This window comes from Odocoileus virginianus, chromosome 18, assembly GCF_023699985.2.
Source record: "Odocoileus virginianus isolate 20LAN1187 ecotype Illinois chromosome 18, Ovbor_1.2, whole genome shotgun sequence".
NCBI classification, from domain to species: Eukaryota; Metazoa; Chordata; class Mammalia; order Artiodactyla; family Cervidae; genus Odocoileus; species Odocoileus virginianus.
In genome coordinates this window covers 41291408-41313578 of record NC_069691.1, presented here as the reverse complement: position 1 = coordinate 41313578, position 22171 = coordinate 41291408, and the positions used below count along the sequence as shown (strand labels likewise).

Here is a 22171-nt window from a genome sequence, read left to right as displayed (position 1 = left end):
ACTGACTGACTAGTGATGATGACCATCTTTTCCTGTGTTTATAGTGAAAGTTTGATGCTGAATCTTCTTTAAATGACTGTAGAGTTCACCAGTGACACCATCCAGTCCTGGGCTTTTCTTTGATTTAATTTTCTTTGATTTAATTAATGATTCAGTCTCTTTTTATAGACATATTCATATCATTATTACGGTATGAATCAGTTTGGATATTTTCACGCCTCAAGGAATTTGTCCATTTCATAAGTTAGTTAGTGTGCTCGATGGTGCCCTACAGGTCTGAGTGTGTTCACTTATTTTCATTCATACTTTTTCTGTTCCTCAGATCAGATATAATTTGAAATAATTTATATTGAAGTCCACTAAATCTTTATTCTGCCCGCTCATATCTTCTGTTGCACTCTGAGTGAATTTTTTATTCCAGTTACGGTACTTCGTGACTCTATTTTATATATATGCATCTTTTCCATACATATGCATATATATATATATATATATATATATATATGGGCTTCCCTGGTGGCTCAGATGGTAAAGAGTCTGCCTGCAGTATGGAAGACCCAGGTTCAATGTCTGGGTCAGGAAGATCTCCGGGAGAAGGAAATGGCAACCCACTCCAGTATTCTTGCCTGGAAAATACCACATATGGAGGAGCCTGGCAGGCTACAGTCCATGGGGACACAGAGTCAAACACGACTGAGCAACTTCACTATCTATCTATCTATCTATCTATCTATATATATATATACACATATATACATATATATATCTATACACACACACACACACACACACACACACTTTATATATGCATCCTTTTTAGAATTCCTGTATTCTTATTGATATTTTCTATATGAAGGGACATTATTCTCTTGGAATCTTTAGTTCTTTAGACATGATTTCCATTAATTCTTTGAAGACAGTTAAATATTTTAAAGTTTTTACTATTAAACCTAATGTTTCAGCCCCCTCAGAAAAAGTCTCTCTTAATTGCTTTATTTTCCATATGTGGACCATACAACAGTGGACTGTCAGTACTGTTGTTGCTGAAAAGTGGACTTTTTGAACATTATATTTTGTAAATTATGGTAATCATATTGTCTTCCTCTTTTTCACTGTTTATTGTTACTGTTTGGTGGCTTTCCTGAACTAATTTTACAGTCTAAATTTTTGTCATTTGTGACCTCTGGAGTATCTGTTTTATTTATCTTAGTGACCAGCTAATGAACAGAAAAAAATTTGTCTTAGGTTTCAGGGACCAAATCATCTCCCAGTCTTTTAAAATTAGCTCTATTTATTTGAGCACTCTTTGACATACAATGAGCAGTTTACAACTCTTTCTTGGCTTTCACCTCCTCATTGCACAATGCCTCAAGGTCATTCATGGTAATAGTATCCAGGAATAATGCTAAAACTGAAGATCTTATTAATGTGAAAGATATGTATGAATATATATTTCTAGATGGATCAGTTCAGTTCATTTTAGCCGCTCAGTCATGTCTGACTCTTTGGGACCCCATGGACTGCAGCATGCCAGGCCTCCCTTTCCATCACCAACTCCAGGAGTTTACTCAAACCCATGTCCATCAAGTTGGTGATGCCATCCAGCCATCTCATCCTCTGTTGTCCCCTTCTCCTCCTGCCCCCAATCCCTCCCAGCATCAAGGTCTTTTCCAATGAGTCAGTTCTTCACATGAGGTGGCCAAAGTATGGGAGTTGCAGCTTCAGCATCAGTCCTTCCAGTGAACACCCAGGACTGATCTCCTTCAGGATGGACTGGTTGGGTCTCCTTGCAGTCCAAGGGACTCTAAGAGTCTTCTTCAACACCTCAGTTCAAAAGCATCAATTCTTCGGTGCTCAGATTTCTTTATAGCCCAACACTCACATCCATACATGACCACTGGAGAAACCATAGCCTTGACTAGATGGACCTTTGTTGGCAAAGCAATGTCTCTGCTTTTTAATATGCTGTCTAGGTTGGTCATAACTTTCCTCCCAAGGAATAAGCTTCTTTTAATTTCATGGCTGCAGTCACCATCCGCAGTGATTTTGGAGCCCCAAAAATAAAGTCTGACAGTTTCCACTGTTTCCCCATCTATTTGCCATGAAGTGATGGGACCAGATGCCATGATCTTAGTTTTCTGAATGTTGAGCTTTAAGCCAACTTTTTCTCTCTCCTCTTTCACTTTCATCAAGAGGATTTTTTAGTTCCTCTTCACTTTCTTCCATAAGGGTGGTGTCATCTGCATATCTGAGGTTATTGATATTTCTCCTGGCAATCTTGATTCCAGCTTGTGCTTCATTCAGCCTGGCATTCACATGATGTATTCTGCTTATAAGTTAAATAAGCAGGGTGAAAATACGCAGACTTGACGTACTTCTTTTCTATTTGGAACCAGTCTGTTGTTCCATGTCCAGTTCTAACTGTTGCTTCCTGACCTGCACACAGGTTTCTCAAGAGGCAGGTCAGGTGGTCTGGTATTCCCATCTCTTTCAGAATTTTCCACAGTTTATTGTGATCCACACAGTTGAAGGCTTTGCATAGTCAATAAAGCAGAAATAGATGTTTTTCTGGAACGCTCTTGCTTTTTTTGATGATCCAGTGGATGTTGGCAATTTGATCTCTGGTTCCTCTGCCTTTTCTAAAACTAGCTTGAACATCTGGAAGTTCACGGTTCACTTATTCCTGAAGTCTGGCTTGGAGAATTTTGAGCATTACTTTACTAGATGGATAGCATGTAATAAACAAATATAGAATTAGGTTTTTGCAATGACAGGAACCATGTCTGTTAGCAGTCATTTTCTCTGGGTGGTATGTTGAGGTGACAAACTTCTTTCTGGCTTTTTGTATTATTTAAACTTAACAATAAAACAGAATATTTAGCAATGAATAGCATATTCTTTTGAGATAAGTTTTAAAATCATATTTTAAATTGATTTTCATTACTTCAGTTGGCATTCATCACCCTTCTTCACTCTGATTATAAACCAATGAGCGTTAATGATTTGCATGGAAAGGTAACACTTCTATGAATTTACCAGAAGATGCCTTGGTACACTGTGTTATGATGATGAGGGGAGAATATGATAGGTTACTTTCATTTATAGGATAATTGGCTAGGTTTCTTCCACTCAATCTAAAAACTTTAATGAGCTTTCATAAACTTTAAGATGCAAAAGAATATTGCACAGTATTGCACATCATTGGTTAGAAAGCAGCTCTAAGAACATATAAAACTGATATTTTGTATAAAACTAGAAATCTTAATATGTGGAATGGCTTCAGAATTATTTCCCTAAACCTAATTGTATTGTATATGTGTGCATCCAAAAAAGTCACACATAGTAATTTAACACTCTATAATTGACAGGATAAAACCACTTAGAATGGTCAAGAATACTGCATTTCATGTAAATTCTCAGGATAACAAGTGCTTACAATAAAATTATTCAAGCAAGGGATTGGTCCAATCTTACTAGCAGAACACCTATCTATTTGGAAACATATTTAAGTAACCATCCAGAGCATGTCACTGTTTCCCTACACAGACAACAAAGTGAGATCTTCTAATCCAGATTTTATCATGGCTTCTTTGATAACTGCCCATATCCATATCCTGAAATTTTCTAACTTATATCCTTTTTACTAATTAAGGGGAGAATGGGATAAGTAATATATTATGATTCATCTTGAGACATATTTTAAATATAAAAGCACACTATATATATATATATATATATATATATATATATTTAACTGAAAGTCATTAAGTGCATTGTTTTGAAGTGTATAGTAAAGCAAGTCTATGGTAAAGCCCCTTTTCACTGCTATTGACTACATATTTGGGTAGAAAACATAATTTCTTTCCAATTAATCTGTTGAGATTTTTGTAATCATATCTGACTGAGCATGTGGATTTTACCAGGGTCTTTTTTGTTACTGATTTCTACAGAGGAATATAAGAGATACAAAAATAACAAGGCACAATTGGCTTTTGAATAATTTTTATACATAGTACTGTAAATCTTTGATGATAAATAGAAACCTTTTAGATTCCAAACCTTTCTTGATTACTCTTAACTGAACCTCTTTTTAAAACTTTTGTACTGTTTCTTTGTTTTTTTTTTCCGTTTTTTCCTTGAAGATCCTCAAAACTTGATCTTCCTTCTCTTAGGCCTTAATACTTTTCAAGTGTCTTTCCTGTCATGATATTTTGATGTCAAGAAACAATTGGATAGGTGTGTGTGTGTGTGTCAGTGTTTGTTGAATTTATTTAAAATAAGCAAAAAAAAGAAAAAAACACATAGTTCTGGTAGGCTTATACATACCCTTTTTCTTTTTTACTTTATTGCTTCAACTAAAAACACAGATTAATTTCACCGTTACCCTTACATTCTTTCCCAAACCTCAGCTGTTTTTGTTCTTCCCAAGCATCTTTAGAGATACTATGGTACATATGGAAGAACACTAACTAGCTTGATAGTTGAAGGCATAAGATTCTGTTGTTGTACATTTAGTTATGTTAAAGCCGTAGTAAAGACACTTGCATCATGATAATGAGTAAATTCTCTTGGGTTTTTTCCCTTCTTTCCACTCATTATCTAGTTTTTAAAAATTTTTTTCAAATATAGTTGATTTACAATGTTGTATTAATTTCAAGTGTACAGAAACATGATTCAGTTTGATTCACAAAATGATACATACTTATCTATTTTTTATAGATTCTTTTCCACTATTGGTTATTAAATGATATCATGTATAGTTCCCTGTGCTATAAGTCCTTGCTGTTTACTCATTTTATATATAGTAGTGTGTATTTACAAAACAGAAATAGACTCACAAACATAGAAAACAAACATGACTGCCAATGGGGAAATCAGGGAAAGGGATAAACTAGGAGTTCAGGATAAAAACACACACTACTACAGTCACTCTTTATCTATTTGATATATGACAAACATTTAAAATGGCTGGTGATATGACTCAATAATTTATATTAAAAATGAAAATTCTTAACATTCATAGGGTTTTCCATTACTTTGATTTTAAATAAGCCCATTAAGAAGGATAAATACTAATGGTTTGTCAAAATTATATGAAGTTATCAGTAATCAAAATAGTGTGAATAGTAAACAATATTTAATAGGTTCACCTGCCAGTAAGTGAAAGATATAAAACTCCAAAGATCTTTTCACATCAGCCTCCTCTCTTATTGTCCTGTTACAAAGAAGTTCTATGGAAATTAAGAAAAAGAAAGCAGTATACAACTTCTGAAAAACTGCTAAAAGTATAAATATACATGATATTCTTCAGAACTGAGGTGTTGTGACAAGCAGGATTTTTATTCACCTGAAACAGATCAATCAGATAAGAATGTTAATTAATTTGAGCAAATGTTTTAGGGAAACATTAGGAGTATGGGACATTGACATATATTTTCATAAAAACAAAAACAGGTATTTATAAAATCTTCAAACTATAGGAGATGTGTAGCAGATAATTGTTAAACTTGCTATAGAAAACTATCGTCAAATTGAGTATGGAACTGATTTATGTTTGTTTTAGCTAAAATTCTTTGATTCTAGGACAAAATAGAATGATTATTTACTGATGAAAAACAGGCACCATAACAAAATTTAGGAGGTCTTGAAACTTACTCAAAAGTACATAAATATCTATTTTGATTAATATAAAGTTGAAACATCTCCGAATGTACCTACAAAATCAAGATGTGTTGTTGACATGGTTACAAAACAGTTTCACTGTTAATTTATAAAAATTAATATACTCATTTTGAGGGAGAAAAATAGCCTTCTGGCTTTGTCATGAATGTCAAAGCAGACTACTTTCTACACAAAGAATTTGTTGTGGTTCAGTCACTCAGTCATGTCTGACTGCAACCCCATGGACTGCAGCACACCAGGCTTTCCTGTCCTTCACCAACTCCTAGAACTTGCTCAAACTCATGTGCATTGAGTTGGTGATGTCATCCAAGCATTTCATCCTCTGTCATCCACTTCTCCTGCCTTCAATTTTTCAGTTTTAAGCCAACTTTTTCACTCTCCTCTTTCACCCTCATCAAGAGGCTAGCCTAGCATTTTGCATGATATATTCTGCATATAAGTCAAATAAGCAGGGTGACAATATACAAGCTTGATGTACTCCTTTCCCAATTTGGAACCAGTTCACTTTTCCATGCCTGGTTCTAACTGTTGCTTCTTGACCTGTACACAGATTTCTCAGGAGGCAGGTAAGGTAGTCTGGTATTCCCATCTCTTGAAGAATTTTCTAATTTGTTATGATCTACATAGTCAAAGGCTTTGGCATAATCAATGATGCAGAAGTAGATGTTTTTCTGGAATTCTCTTGATTTTTCTATGATCCAGCAGATGTTGGCAAATTGACCTCTGACTCCTCTGCCTTTTCTAAATCCACCTTGAACATTTGGAAGTTCTGGGTTCATGTACTGGTGAAGCCTAGCCTGGAAAATTTTGAGCATTACTTTGCCAGCGTGTGAAATAAGTGCAATTGTGCAGTAATTTGAACAATTGTTGGCATTGCCTTTCTTTGGGACTGGAATGAAAACTGACTTGTTCAAGTGCTGTGGCCACAGCTGAGTTTTCCAAATTTGCTGACCTTGAGTGCAGCACTTTACCAGCATCATCTTTTAGGATTTGAAAAAGCTCACCTGGAATTCCATCACCTCCAATAGATTCAGTATAATCTCTATCAATAGGTGACCATGTATAGTATAAACACTTTGATGATATTAATTCTCCTAACCCATGACATAAGACATCTTTGCATTTTATGTGTATATTCTTCTATGTCTTTTATCAATGTCTTATAGCTTTCAATGTAGAGGTGTTTACCTCCTTGGTTTAATGTATTTTTAAGTATTCTCTTGTTGGTATTGTAAATGAGATCATTTTACTTCTTATTCAGATACCTTGTTTTAGTGTATGGGGATGCTACTCATTTTTGTATGTCAATTTTTTGTGCTGAAACTACTAAATTTGTTGGCTACTTCTAGCAACTTTTGTGGTGGAATCTTTATTTTTTTTCTGTACATAAAATCATGTCATGTGCAGAGAGAGAAAATTTTACTTCCTTCCAATTCTGAAGTCTAACTAGTACTATATTTAGTAAGACTGGTAAAAGTAGACATTCTTGTTTTGCTTCTGATCTTAGAAGACCTTCAAACTTTTACTGGTGAGTATTATGTTAGCTGTGGGCTTTCTTTTCTGTGGCTTTCTTTATGTTCAGGTATGTTTCTTCTGTATTTTACTGGTTGAAAGGTTTTTTTTTTTTCTGTATACAATGAAATCATATAAATTTTATACTTCCTACTCTCAATGTGGTGTATCACAGTTATTGATGGGACTGTGTTGAATCATTCTTGCAATCCAAGCATGAATCTCACATTAATATGTTACAGATGCTTTTGATGTGCTGAATTCAGTATGCTAATATTTTGTTGAGAATTTTTCTAGCCATATCTATGAAAAATTTTGACCTGTGGTTTTCTTTCCTTGTAATGTCTTATCTGACATTGTATCAGGGTAATGGTACCCATGTAAAATGAGTTCAAGGGTGTAACCTCCTCTTTGATTTCCTTAGAAAGTTCGAGAAAGACTGGCTTTAATTCTTTACCTGTTTGGTGGCAGAACCATCTGTTCCTGGGCATTTTGTGTTTGGAGGTTTGTGTTTCATGATTTGGTCTTATTAGCAATTGGTCTATTCAGAATTTCTACTTCATCCTGATTAAGTCTTGTCAAGTTGTAAGTTTCTAAGAGTTTCTAGGTTTCTAAGAATTTCTAGGTTGTCCAGTTTGTTGGTATATAGTTGTTCATAGTAGCCTCTGTTACCCTTTGCATGTCTGTGATGTTGGTTGTAATATCTCTTCTTTCATTTATAATGTTATTGATTTGGGTCTTCTCCTTTTTCTCTTTATTGTTCCAACTGAAGATTTATCAATTTTGTTTATCTTTTCAAAGAATCAGCTTTTTAAATCTTTTCTTCTGTTTTTTCTGTTCTATTTTCTTTTCTTCTCTTATGAATAACACTTTTGCATCTCATAATTTTCAGCTTTGATATAATTTGTTTTTTCCTAATTCCATGAGTCTAAAGTAAGGTTGGTTGAAATATTTCTATTTTTTTTATATTTGCGTTTGTGGTTATAAATATACATCTTACAACTGTTCTTGCTGCATCTCATAGATTTTGGTATCTTGTGTTTTCATTTACACATGTCTCAAGTACTTCTAAAGTTTCCCCTTAATTTTTTCTCTGGCCTATTTGTTGTTCAGCAGAGTGTTTAATAGTCATGTATTCATGATTTTTTCAGTTTTCCCCCTACTACTGATTTCTTCTTTCATGCCATTCTGATCAGAGAAGATACTTGGTGAGATTTTAATCTTTTTAAATTTGCAAAGATACATTTTGTGCCTAACATGTGATCTATCCTAGCAAATATTCCATGTGGGGTTAAAAAGCATGTATATCCATCCCAATGCTGTTGAGTAGAATATTCTGCATAAGTTTGATAGGTTCATTTGATTTATAGTTTTATTCAAATCTGTGTGTTTTTTTATATTCTCTGTCTGAATGATCAATCCATTTTTGAGAGCAGAGTATTAAATTACCCACTACTGTTATGTTAATGTCTTTCTTGTTACATCTGTTAGTATCTGTTTTATTCATTTAGGTGCTTCAATATTGACCATATATTTACCATTGTTATAACTTCTTGATGGATAGTCCCCTTCTTCATTATATAAAAACCTTCTCTGTCACTTTTGAAAATCATTTTTAAGTCTATTCCGTCTGAAATAAATATAGCTACCCCTGGTTTTTTTGGTTACATTTGCTTGAAAGATCATTTTCCATCTTATCACTTTCAGTCTTTGTATCTTTAAAGTTAAACTCAGTTTCTTATAGGCAGCATACTGTTAGATTTTGCCTTTTTCTTTTATTCAGTTACTCTTTCTTTAATTGGAGAAAGTCCACTGACGTTTGAAAAATGTTTATTTTATATTGGAGCATAGTTGGTTAACATTGTTGTGAGTTTTAGGTGTGCAGCAAAGTGGTTCAGTTAATACATGCATCTTTTTTTTTTTTCAAATTTTTTTTTCTGATTTAGGTTATTATAGAATATTGAGCAGTGTTTCCTGTGCTTTACCTAAGTACTTATTGATTATCTATGTTAAATAAAGTAGTACATACATGACAATCCCAAACTCCCAATCTATCCCACTCCCACCCTCCCCACCAGTAATCATAAATTCATTGTCTAAATCAGTGAGTCTGTCCATTCGTAACATTTTTTTTTAATTTCACATATAAGCAATACTATATTTGTCTTTCTCTGACTTCATTAGTATGATAATCTCCAGGCCCAGCCATATTGCTAGAAATGGCATTGTTTTTATGGCTAATATTCCATTGTATGTGTGTACATATATATATAATCATCAGACAACATGATACATGAATCCTGTATGTGGAAGGGAGGGCTAGAGAGAGAAAAATAGACTGTAAAAAGATAGATGTATACATGTAGATAAAAGGAACAAAACTTCAGGAGTTCATACACTACCAATACATTCTAATACATTTCTAATGCATAATGCTGTTAATACATTCTAATTCAGTTCTGTTGTGCAGTCACTAAGTTGTGTCCAGCGCTCTGTGACCCATGGACTGTAGCACACCCGGCTCCTCTGTCCTTCACTTTCTCCCAGAGTTTCCTCAAATTCATGTCTATTGAGTTGTTTATGCTATCTAACCATCTTATCCTCTGTCACCCCCTTCTCCTTTTGCCTTCAGTCTTTCCCAGCATCAGGGTCTTTTCCAGTGAGTCAACTCTTGCATCAGGTGACCAATGTATTGGAGCTTTGGCCTCAACACAGTCCTTCCAATGAATATTCAGGGTTGATTTCCTTTAAGATTGACTGATTTGATCTCCTTGCTATCTATGGGACTCTCAATGGGAGTCTTCTCCAGTACCACAGTCCAAAATCATCAGTTCTTCGGTGCTCAGCCTTCTTTATGATCCAAATCTCACATCTGTACATAACTGTGAGAAAACCCATAGTTTTGACTAGACACACCATTGTTGGCAAAGTGATATCTTTGCTTTTTAATATGCTGTCTAGGTTTTTCACAGCTTTCCTCTTAAGGAGCAAGCATCTTTTAATTTCATGGCTGCATGCAACCTACTCAGTGATTTTGGATCACAGGAAAGTAAAATCTGTTACTGCTTTCACTTTTTTAAAATTAATTAATTTATTTATTTTACTTTACAACGTTGTATTGGTTTTTCTCCTTCTATTTGCCATGAAGTGATGGGACTGGGTGCCATGATCTCAGTTTTTTGAATGTTGAATTTCAAGCCAGCTTTTTCACTCTCCTCTTTCACCTTCATCAAGAAACTGTTTAGTTCCTCTTCATTTTCTGCCATTAGAGTTGTATCATCTGCATATCAGAGGCTGTTAATGTTTTTCCAGCAGTCTTCATTAAAACTTGTGATTCATCCAGTCCAATGTTTTGCATAATGTACTCTTCATATAATTTAAATAAGTAGGGTGACAATATACAGCTTTGATGTACTCCTTTCCCAGTTTAGAACCAGTCTGTTGTTCCATGTCCAGTTTTAATTGTTGCTTCTTGACCTGTACACAGATTTCTCAGGAGGGAGGTAAGGTGGTCTGGTATTCCCATCTCTTGAAGAATTTTCCAGTTTGTTGTGATACACATAGTCAAAGACTTTAGCATAGTCAATTAAGCAGAAGTAGATTTGTTTTTTCTGGAATTTCCTTGTTTTCTCCATGATCTAATGAATGTTAGCAATTAGACCTCTGGTTCCTCTACCTCTTTGAAACTCAGCTTGTACATCAGGAAATTCTTGGTTTACATAAGCTGAAGCATAGCTTGAAGGATTTTGAATATAAACTTACTGTATCATGTGATGAGTGAAATCATACAATAGTTTGACTAGTCTTTGGCATTGCCCATCTTTGGGATTAGAATGAAAACTGACTTTATCCAGTCCTGTGGCCACTGCTGAGTTTTCCAAATTTGCTGACATATTGAGTGCAGCACTTTCACAGCATCACATCATCTTTTAGGATTGAATAGTTCAGCTGGAATTCTGTCACCTCCACTAACTTTGTTCATAGTAATGCTTCCTAAGGCCCACTTGACTTTATATTCCAGGATGTCTGGCTCTAGGGGAGTGATCACAGCATTGTGATTATCTGGGTCATTAGGACCTTTTTTGTATAGTTCTGTGTATTCTTGCCACCACGTCTTAATTTCTTCTGCTTCGGTTAGGTCCATAGAGTTTCTGACCTTTATCATGCCCATTCTTGATGAAATATTCCCTTGATATTTCCAATATACTTGAAGAGATCTCATCTTTCCCAATCTAATGTATTCCTCTATTTCTTTGAATTGTTCATTTAAGAAGGCATTCTTATCTCACCTTAATTCATTTCTAATATATACCTAATTATAGGGTTTTCACTTCATCTTTTCAACATTATATTCATATTGTATCAGTACATATCCTTTTTCTTCCACAAAGAGATCTTGGTTCTAAAGAATATAGAAGATGGTAAAATTAGAATATTCCATTATTACTCATTTTGTTTATAGCATATTATGTATGAACAGTTTAGGAATAAGATTCAAATAATGTCAATACTAATGATGGTTACTGAAAACAGTTTATATCTTTTTTGCATATTTCTTTGCATTCTCCCCAAACTGTCATATTTATACCATGTCTACAATAGCAGATAATACAGACATTACACACAATAAAATCTTTTTCTAAGACTTCATTTTTAGATCTAGAAATAATTATTTATATAAGCCTTACCACTAGTACTAAGGACAACATCTTTCTCAGTTCAGTTCAGCTGCTCAGTCGTGTCTTACTCTGTGACCTCATGGACTGCAGCACACCAGGCTTCCCTGTCCATCACCAACTCCCAGGGATTACTCAAACTCATGTCCATTGCATCGGTGATGCCATCCAACCATCTTATCCTTTGACGTCCTCTTTTCCTCCCCCATTCAATCGTTCTCAGCATCAGGGTCTTTTCCAATGAGTCAGTTCTTTTTGCATCAGGTGGCCAAAGTATTGGAGTTTCAGCTTCAGCATCAGTCCTTCCAATGAATATTCAGGACTGATTTCCTTTAGGATGGACTGGTTGGATCTCCTTGCAGTCAAGGGACTCTCAAGATTCTTCTCCAAACCTCAGTTCAAAAGCAATTCTTTGGCTCTCAGCTTTCTTTATAGTCCAACTCTCACATCCATACATGACCACTGGAAAAACCATAGCCTTGACCAGATGGACCTTTGTTGGCAAAGTAATGTCTCTGCTTTTTAATATGCTGTCTAAGTTGGTCATAGCTTTTCTCCCAAGAAGCAAGCGCCTTTTAATTTCATGGCTGTAATCACCATCTGCAGTGATTTTGGAGCCCCCAAAAATAAAGCCTGTCACTGTTTCCATTGTTTCCCCATCTTTTTGCCATGAAGTGATGGGACCAGATGCCATGATCTTAGTTTACTGAATGTTGAGTTTTAAGCCAACTTTTTCACTCTCCTCTTTAACTTTCAAGAGGCTTTTTAGTTCTTCTTTGCTTTCTGCCAAAAGGGTGGTGTCATCTGCCTATCTGAGGTTATTGATATTTCTCCCGGCAGTCTTGATTCCAGCTTGTGCTTCATCCAGCCCAGCATTCACATGATGTACTCTGTTTATAAGTTAAATAAGCAGGGTGAAAATATGCAGACTTGACGTACTCCTTTTCCTATTTGGAACCAGTCTGTTGTTCCATGTCCAGTTCTAACTGTTGCTTCCTGACCTGCATACAGGTTTCTCAAGAGGTAGGTGAGGTGGTCTGGTATTCCCATCTCTTGAAGAATTTTCCACATTTTGCTGTGATCCACACAGTCAAAGGCTTCGGCATAGTCAATAAAGCAGAAGTAGATATTTTTCTGGAACTCTCTTGCTTTTTTGATGATCCAGCGGATGTGGGCAATTTGATCTCTGGTTCCTCTGCCTTTTCCAAATCCAACTTGAATATCTGGAAGTTCTCGGTTCACGTATTGCTGAAGCCTGGCTTGGAGAATTTTGAGCATTACTTTGCTAGTGTTCTTATTATTGCCCAAATCTCTTTCATTATGAGATAACTGAAAAAAATCTCATGGGAACAATATCTAATTAATGCCTATACATTACTAATAGTTAATGTATTGGAATGAAGATCAATTTTGCTGATTAGGAAATCTTTTTGTCACATTTTCTTTTTTCTTTTTTTTGAGTATCATAAATATGTTATCCGTGTAGCAGTCTTGGTTCACTTTGTTGTATAAACCTTGTTGCTTGGTTGCCCAAGTTTTTTTTTCTTTTTCTATTAAGTTCAATCATTTTATAAAAATGTTTTGGCCATTCTGCATTGTATTCTATTTTATAAATTGCAAAGTTTTGCTTATTTGCTTTTGATTGTGCTCGGCCTTTGATGCTGGGCAGGCTGTCTCTAGTTGTGGTGAATGGGAGCTCTTTTTCATTGGGATACTTGGGCTTCTCACTGCAGTGGCTCCTTCTGTTTCCGAGCACAGGCTCTAGGTGTGTGGGCTCAGTAGTTGCAGCTTGCAGGCTCTAGCGAGTGCTCAGTAGTTGTGGTACTTAGTTAGATGTGAGATCCTCCTGAACCAAGGATTGAACCCATGTCCCCTGCACTGGCAAGTGAATTCTTAACCACTGAACCACCAAGGAAGCCCTGTTTTCTCTTTCAAAAAGGACATTCAAAACCATTTTATTATAGTTTTTTAATCATAGTTTTAATATACTTTTTATATGTTCCGTGTCCTTGATGAGATGCTCACCTTTAGGTACTATAGTTATCTGTATATTAGATTTTCTTTGCATGTGCTTACTGTCAGTAACTGCTACTTTTTCTCAAATATTTTATTTTTAATTTATAAAATTTCCTCATTTTGTATTGTCAATTGCTATTGAGGCATTATGTTGTGTTTATTTGTTCACATACTCCTTTTACAATATTCTTATGATTTTTAAAAAATTTATGCTTAACTTCTGTCATCTTATTTCTGCATTTTTATTTATGATATAACTTCATGTCTGCATAAATATCTAACCTACTTAGCTTATCTTGAAATATACATTAGATTATTAATGGTTTCTAGGCATTCATTTTTGGCATGAATGTTTTTCTGAAAGACTATCAGTCTGCTCCTCAGTCTATTTTTTATTTTCTTATATTTGTATTTATATGGTATCTGACCTTCATACTTTTGTATTTTCACATGAATTGAGTTTCCCAAATTTTTATAAGAAGGTATGTTTGAAGGTGGTTTTCATAGCCTCACAAAGCACTATATACTGTTGTGTGCTTTGTTTAAAAATATGGCAGTTTTTTTTTCTCAGATTTCTAGGCTGTATTTTTTTCCTCCATTTTAATCTAAAAATTTTCACTTTATTGTCTCTGTCCTATTCTATTTTGATTCCATTCCCAGAAATTTTTCCTCAACGTGGATCCCTTCCATGGTCTGTTCATGTTCATGTTCCATGTTCATGTTCTCATGAGTCAGTTTTGAGATTTTACAGACATTTGGCTTTTCCAGCCCAATTAAGTGTCACCTAGGCTTCTAACAGTCAATGAAGAATGCAGCAGGCAAAAACCATATGGGTTTCAGCCGATGATCAGATATGCTTAGTAGGAACTCCTCAAATCTTGTTTTGAGTACCCTAAATATGTTAGTCCACTTTATTGCTACATAAAGTGTAGAAAAGAAAGAAAAAAAGAGCGAAAGTGAAGTTGCTCAGTTGTGTCCAACTCTTTGCTTCCCCATGGATTGTAGCCTACTATGCTCCTCTGTTCATGGGATTTTCCAGGCAAGAGTACCGGAGTGGGGTACCATTGCCTTCTCCAGGGGATCTTCCCAACCCAGGGATTGAACCTGTGTCTCCCGCATTGTAGGCAGACGCTTTACCATCTGAGCCACCAGGAAAGGGAGAGTATAGTTATCTTAAATATCTCATTATAATCTAATTTACCTTACCATATAAATCTTGTATTTTGTTGCTGTAATTCCTGAGGAATAACTCAGATTTTGGGTATTCTTCCTTTCTTAGGCCTTTCAAATTGTCCTTTTTAGTATTCTCTGATAGTTTCCACACAGCCACTGTAACACTCATGTATTATTAATATGCCTTAATTGTTTCCAGGGGCTTATATGGATACTTACTATCCAGAATTTTTCTACCCAGTTCTGGATTTTTATGTGTGAATTCTTAAAAATCTAAAACCTAGCCTTCCATTGCATTATTGTCTCCTTCCCTAGAACTTTAACAAAAAATATTTATGAGTTATTTATTAAAGGTTCATTATTGATCACAACTGAACTTAAATATGGAGTTTTTCTTATTTCTTGTGACCTACAAAGTAGATACTGTTGATGTTTGAGTTCCATGAGTCCACTTATAGACAGATATATTTTTCAATAAGTATATTGCAAAAATGTTTATGTAGAGATTAATGTGTTTTTAAATATGTAGAAGGTGAATGATTTCTAATATGAAATTATTAATATGCTAATTTTCTTATTCTTTTATAGCTTGGCTTTTAAAGAATTATAATACTGTACACCTCTCTCTCTCCCAATTGGAAAAACTGCCCATCAGCCTATCATGACAGGTAAGCAGTGTGTTTTAAAAATTAACAGTTTGCAATACTATATAGTATGAATATGACTGTACTGTACTATTGTACTCCATATAAATTTTACAGTGATTCATTCATTAATGTAAAAGCTAGGTAACTGTGAAGAAATCATATTGATTAAACTAGGCTTCCATTAAGCAATCATATTACTGGTCCTTTATAATCAATTCATGAATTGTTACAGATGTAGATAAACATGAATTTCTCACATCTTTTCCATTTTTGATGTCTGGTGTTAGTAATATGGATAAAGATAACATCTGTAGTGTTTTGTAACCCACAAGGCAATATTTATGTAGGTACTAACAAGTGATACATTTTTTAAACACTTAACAAACTTACAGTACAGTAAATATATTTTCTCTTCCTTGTAAATTTCTTAATAACATTCTTTAGGCTACTTTATAAGAATATACCATATAATATAGAAGACATATAAAATATGTGCTTTTCAACCATTTGTGTAATCAACTGATCTATAAGACCTCTGGCCAACAACAGGACTAAGTTAAATTTCAGGGAAATCAGAAGTTCTACATGGATTTTCAACTGTGAGGGAATCAGTACCCTGGACTCCCTGTGTTGTTCAAGAGTCAACTGAATATCCAATAGTGTTGCCTCATGCAACATCCATGTACTAAAGCTCTAACTTTCAGAATTTGGTGCATTATGACCATGCACCTACAGATATAACAGTAGGTCCTATATAACTTCTGAGGATATCCACAACAAGAATTCATGAGATGATTGATGCTGCCTTTTTGTAACCATGGAATACAATGTCTTCTACATAGTTTGCTAGGACTATTTTTATTACAGCACTAAAAGATTCAGCTAAATGTTAAATATAACAGGCTGATGAATTTACTTAAATATCAGCAACATAGTCATGAATAAATTTCGACTGTGATATACTCTGGAAGTAGAAAGCATTTAGAATTTTACCTTTGCTTTAGTATGCAAAATGCTTTTTTTAAGCAACAAAGTCCTAAGAACCCAAGGGAGCTCCTAGTCTCTGTATTAAATCCTGAAGTAGCTTATGAATTGTTTAATATTTGAACACCTACAAAGTGCTTACATCAGTTCATCTTCTCTGAAGTAGAAACATCTCTAAGAGTGTGCACAACAGCAGCCTAGCTGAAAAAAAGTGAAAATGAAATTGTCATGTTTAATCACCTCCCTTCTTGAGAAGAAAGATTTAAGCATGTGAAAATGGAATCACTCAAGTCAGAATTAGACCAACTGCTGTGACTAATATCTCCATGATGAAACAAGCTTGTTCATTTTGTATTCCAAGCAACTAAAAGAAGAACAGGGTATAAAACGTAATAGATACCAAAAATTCTTACTTGAAAGAATGAATGAATCAGTGATTAGAAGGACAAGATTTTTGTCTCTCCACTCATTGACTCATTCTTTCAAGAACAATCTTTACAAAGAAGTAGAATACCATTAAATGTTCAATAACAAGAAGATAGGACATAGGTAGGAAAGAGTATAAATTTTTAATCAGATGAAAATTTTATATCTGTAAATTTTTAAATATATTACCTACCTCATTAGATTTTAACCAAAAATATTTGTACCTAGGAATTAACCACTATTAGTCACTCAGTAAGAATTTGTTCTCTTCCCTTTCTTTAGATCTAAATTCTAAAAATAATGAAATGTTATTTATTACTAAGAAAAACTATAAAAGTTTTCATTTTTTTTATTTTCTTCCCAGTATTTAACATATAACTCTAAGTTTAAGATGTACACATAATCATTTTATATATGTGTATATATACATTGCAAAATGATTACCACAATAGGATTAGTTAACATCCATCACCTCACATAGCTACATTTTTAAATCTTCCTTGTGATGAGAACTTCTAAGATTTACTCTTAGCAACTTTCAAGTGTACAATATTAGCTACAGACACATACAATATTAACTATAGAGAAGTAATATCTATGTAAGGTACATTCCTAGAAATTGTAAATGTAATTTTGGGCATCTTTACTGAACTCTTTCACCCCCAACACCACATCTGCCAACAACAAATCTAATCTGTTTCAGTGAGTGACTTTTTTAGTTTCCACATTTAATGAAATCATGTAGTATTTATCTTTCTCTCTATAACTCATTTCACTTAACACAGGTAGCCCTTGAGGGCATAGTGCTATCACAAATAGCAATATTGCCTTCTTAAGTGTGGCTGAATAGCATTCTATTTGTGTACCACAATCTCTTCATTCATCTGTCTGACACTCAGTATTTCTGTGTCCTGTCACAGGTCTCCTGTAAGTAATGCTGCAATGAACATACTATAGATATTTCTAGAGATCATGATTTCTACCTCTTTGGCGATATATAAACACATACACACAAAAGTAGGATTTCTAGATCATAGGGTAATTCTACTGTTATTTATTACAAATTTTAGTTTTTTGTTTTTAAATTTTGGGTTTCAGGGGTACAGCACAGTGATTCAATTATATATGTATATAAATATATTCTTTTTCACATTCTCTTCCATTACAGATTATTACAAGATATTAAGTTCCTGTGGTATATGGTAGGTCCTTATTGGTTATCTATTCTATATACAGTGGTGTGCATATGTTAATCTTAAACTCCTAATTTATCCCTCTCAACCTTTTCCTTTTGGTAACCATAGGTTTGCTTTCTATGTCTGTCATTCTGTTTGCAAATAAGTTCATTTGTATAATTTTTTTAGACTGCACATGTCTAGATGTTTAGATTCATGTTTAGATTCATATCATATGATATTTGTCTTTGGCTTACCTTACTTTTTATGATAATCTCTGGGTCCATCCATGTTGCTACAAATGGCATTATTTCATTCTCTGTAATGACTGAGTAATGTTTCACTGTGTAGTTATACTACATCTTCATCCATTCATCTGTTGAGGGACACTTAGGTTGCATCCATGTCTTAGCCTGGTGGGCTACAGTCCATGGGGTCACAAAAGAGTCACACATGACTTGGCAACTAAACAACAGTCTAGAATGGCCTGAGTAACTACCTAGGAAAAAGGAAGAAAAGCAGAAACTATTATCACTGAACATAGTGAGACCCATGGCAGTTCACAGAGATGTGCTCTGAAGACACATTCAACCGCTTCTGCCACTGAAGAAGTCACCAGCGGGCTGCACAGATCTCACCAGCTACCCCAAAGGTATTTCTGTTCTAATATACACCTCAGACCCTCCCTGAGCATGTGCTCCCACCCCCGGTTGGAGCTCAGACCCACACGGGTAGCCATCATAGCTCCCTGAAGCTGCCTGGATCGTTCACCCGCCTAGATGCCTCCAGCTGCACAAGCGCAAGGCACCAGCCTAGGCACTTTCAGTTGATAGCGTGCCTGTGCTTAGCCATCCAGCTCCGCGCCTGCATGCCACCAGCCTGATGCATATCATTGGCCTCCACTGCAGCATACCTGGAAGGTATTGCGTTATCCAAAAAGTCTGTATGGGTTTTTCCATAAGATGTTATGGAAACTTTTTGGCCAAAATATTATGCAGCCCTGGTTGAATACACTGACAGAGACCCCATTGCTACTGATGTGTGGGGATCAATCTCTGCTTTCTGTCACTGGCTGGCAATGCCATGTACACTTATAGACAGCCCCTCTAGCAGTGCTCCAGGATGTTCCCAGCCTAACTTCCAGAACTGGTCCTCACTGTGGTACACTCGGGGAAAAGAGTGTGTGGTCACAGAAGAGTACATTGGCATCTTGGGCTCCCACAGATACTTATAGGTCTGGATCAGACTCTGCCTTCTGTCGATGGCCAGCAACACTGTGCCAACTTAGTCAGACCTTTAAGCTAGAGCCCTGCATGACCCCTACTGCAAAATGACTACAGAGGGACAGAGTATAAATCCATAGGAGAGCACACTAAACACCCAGGTCTTCTTTGCAGCTGAACGCATAGTCAGCCCTTGTTCCTATTGGTAGGGGCCAGGGCCAGTTGCATGATTCTATCTGCATGTGAGCACTGCCATTGCATTGGTACCTGCAGCTTACCCTCACAGCTAATTGTATTTATACCACTGGCTCCAGCCACTGCCAGTGCCTGCCCTGGCCCCTAGTTACTGGTCTTACCACTTCTGTTATGATCCCATCAGCACTTATAGGCCCTCTAGTCCCCCTTTGGTACTCACCAAGAAGCATGCACCTATCAAGGCTGTGACCAGTGGCCTAAAATGAGCCATCACAACCCTCCTCAGACACAGTGCCACAGTGCGCCCCACACTTGGCATCCTGTACCACTTGAGTCATGATCCTGGCACAACCCAGTTGTGTTCCCTAACCACCAATGAAAGGCTTCCATTAAAAGAAAATCATCCATAATGTCTGCAAGAGGTGACTGCGCTTTCACACGCATGGACACCTACAGATGGCTATAGGAATCACAGAGTTTGAGGGAAACATATCTCCACCGAAGGGATGCAGTAAACCTCTGCAAAGTGGCCCCAGAGAAACGGATATCCAGAAACCGGCCAACAAATAATTGCTTGACAGGTGCTAAGAGAGCTGTGAGAACACAGAAAAACAATTTAAAGATATTAGGGAAACAATTTAAGAACAAAATTGGAAGCTCAACAAAGAGATATTAGAAAAGAACTAAACAGAAATTTTGGATCTGAAGGATGCAATGACTGAACTGAAGAATTCAATAGCTTAAGCATCAGACTTGAACAAGCAGCAGAGAATTGGTGAACTAAAAGACAAATCAGTTGAAATGATATAATTCACAGAGCAAAAAGAAAGAAAAGTAATGAAGAAAGCCTTAATGAGATACCACCAAAAAGAATAATGTATGAATTACTGGAGTCCCAGAGGGAGAAAGAATTGGAAAGTTTATTTAAAGAAATAATGGCTGAGAACTTCCCAAATATGGAAAGAAATTTGAACATACAATTTCATGAACCTCATAGGGTCACCTTGAAGTTCACTCCAAAATGTTCTTCCCAAGAAGATTATTTAAACCAAAAATAATAAATAACTTTTAAAGCAGCAAGATAAAAATAATATGTTCTCATGTAAGGAAATCTTCAAAAAACCCTGAGCAGGTTTTTCAGGAGATACCTATTAGACCAGGAGAGAATGAGATAATATTTTCAAAGTGCTAAAATAAAGAATTTGCCAGCAAAGAATACCCAGAAAAGTTGTTCATCAGAATTGAAGATGAAATAAAACCCTTCTATAATGAACAAAAACTGAGGAGATGCACCATCACTAATCCTGAATTACAAGAAAGGCTGACAGGAGTTCCTCAAGCTGAAGCAAAAGACACTAATGGGCAAATTAAAAACATGTAAGGCGATGGCAGAGGTAAGCTTGCAGCAACATTCAGAATACCCTAATACTACAACACAGTAATGTTAAGTACTTAACTCTAGAATAGCAATGAAAGAAAAAGATTATTAAAAAAAATAATATGGCTAGAGCTTCAATATTTAATACCTTTTTTTTACAAATGCAAAAGGGGAGAGTAAAAAGACAAAATTTTATATTCAGAATTAAATTGTTATCACCATGATAGACAGTTATATCTATAAGATGTTTTATGTCACTCTCATTGGAACCACAAATCAAAAATCTACAATAAATACGCAAAGCTAAAGAGAAAGCAATCAAAGAATATAACTATAAAAAATTATCTAGTTCCAAAGTAAGGCAGAAGAAAGGAAGAAAAGAAAAATGGAACTGCAAATCAAATAGAAAATAGTGAGATGGGATTAATAAGGCCTTATTTATTAAATATGGTTCTGAACCCATTTACAATGTGAGTGTGGAACCCCATACCATCAAGCACTGCTTGGGACACTATCTGGGTGTCCTGCATCAGATTACACAAGGATTCAGAGGATGGAGCTGAAAATTCCAACTCTCTGAGCCCTGGCAATCAGTCCACATCCTTAGGTGCTTTCTAGAACTCACCTCATTGACATAAACCCAGTTGTGGTGGAACAGGTTTCTTATGAATAACGAGACACCCATTTCTCGTTTATGGTTCTGAAGTGATTTCAGAAAGAAAAGACCAAATAAAATGACAAAAGATGCTCCCATTACAAGCATAACTGAGAGATACTGCAGGTTCAGTTAAGGACCACTGCAATAAAGTAAATATTGCAATAAATCAGCCACGCAAATTTTTTGTTTCTTAGTGCATGTTAAAGTGAAGTTTATACTATACTGTAGTCTATTAAGTATGCAATATAGCATTATGTCTAAAAACCAATGTACCTACTTTAATTATAACACACTTTGTTGATAAACAGTGTTAACCAAAATCTGACTGTTCAGTGAATTATAATATTTTCACTGGTGCAGGATTTTAAGTATTGGGAGAGTGACCAGAATATTTGTGATACAGAGACAAAAAGTGAACAAATACTG

The 22171-nt window shown here is 35.4% G+C and overlaps 1 long non-coding RNA gene across 1 annotated transcript in view; it reads left to right on the top strand.

Moving 5' to 3' along the window:
- The window catches only part of LOC139039434 (uncharacterized), a 232191-nt gene extending 216477 nt beyond the window's left edge, over positions 1-15714 (top strand). Inside the window, exon 4 of the long non-coding RNA XR_011492698.1 lies at positions 15648-15714. This is a non-coding gene — a long non-coding RNA (uncharacterized lncRNA). The remainder of the gene's footprint in view (positions 1-15647) is intronic.
- The last annotated feature ends 6457 nt before the right edge of the window (positions 15715-22171 follow it).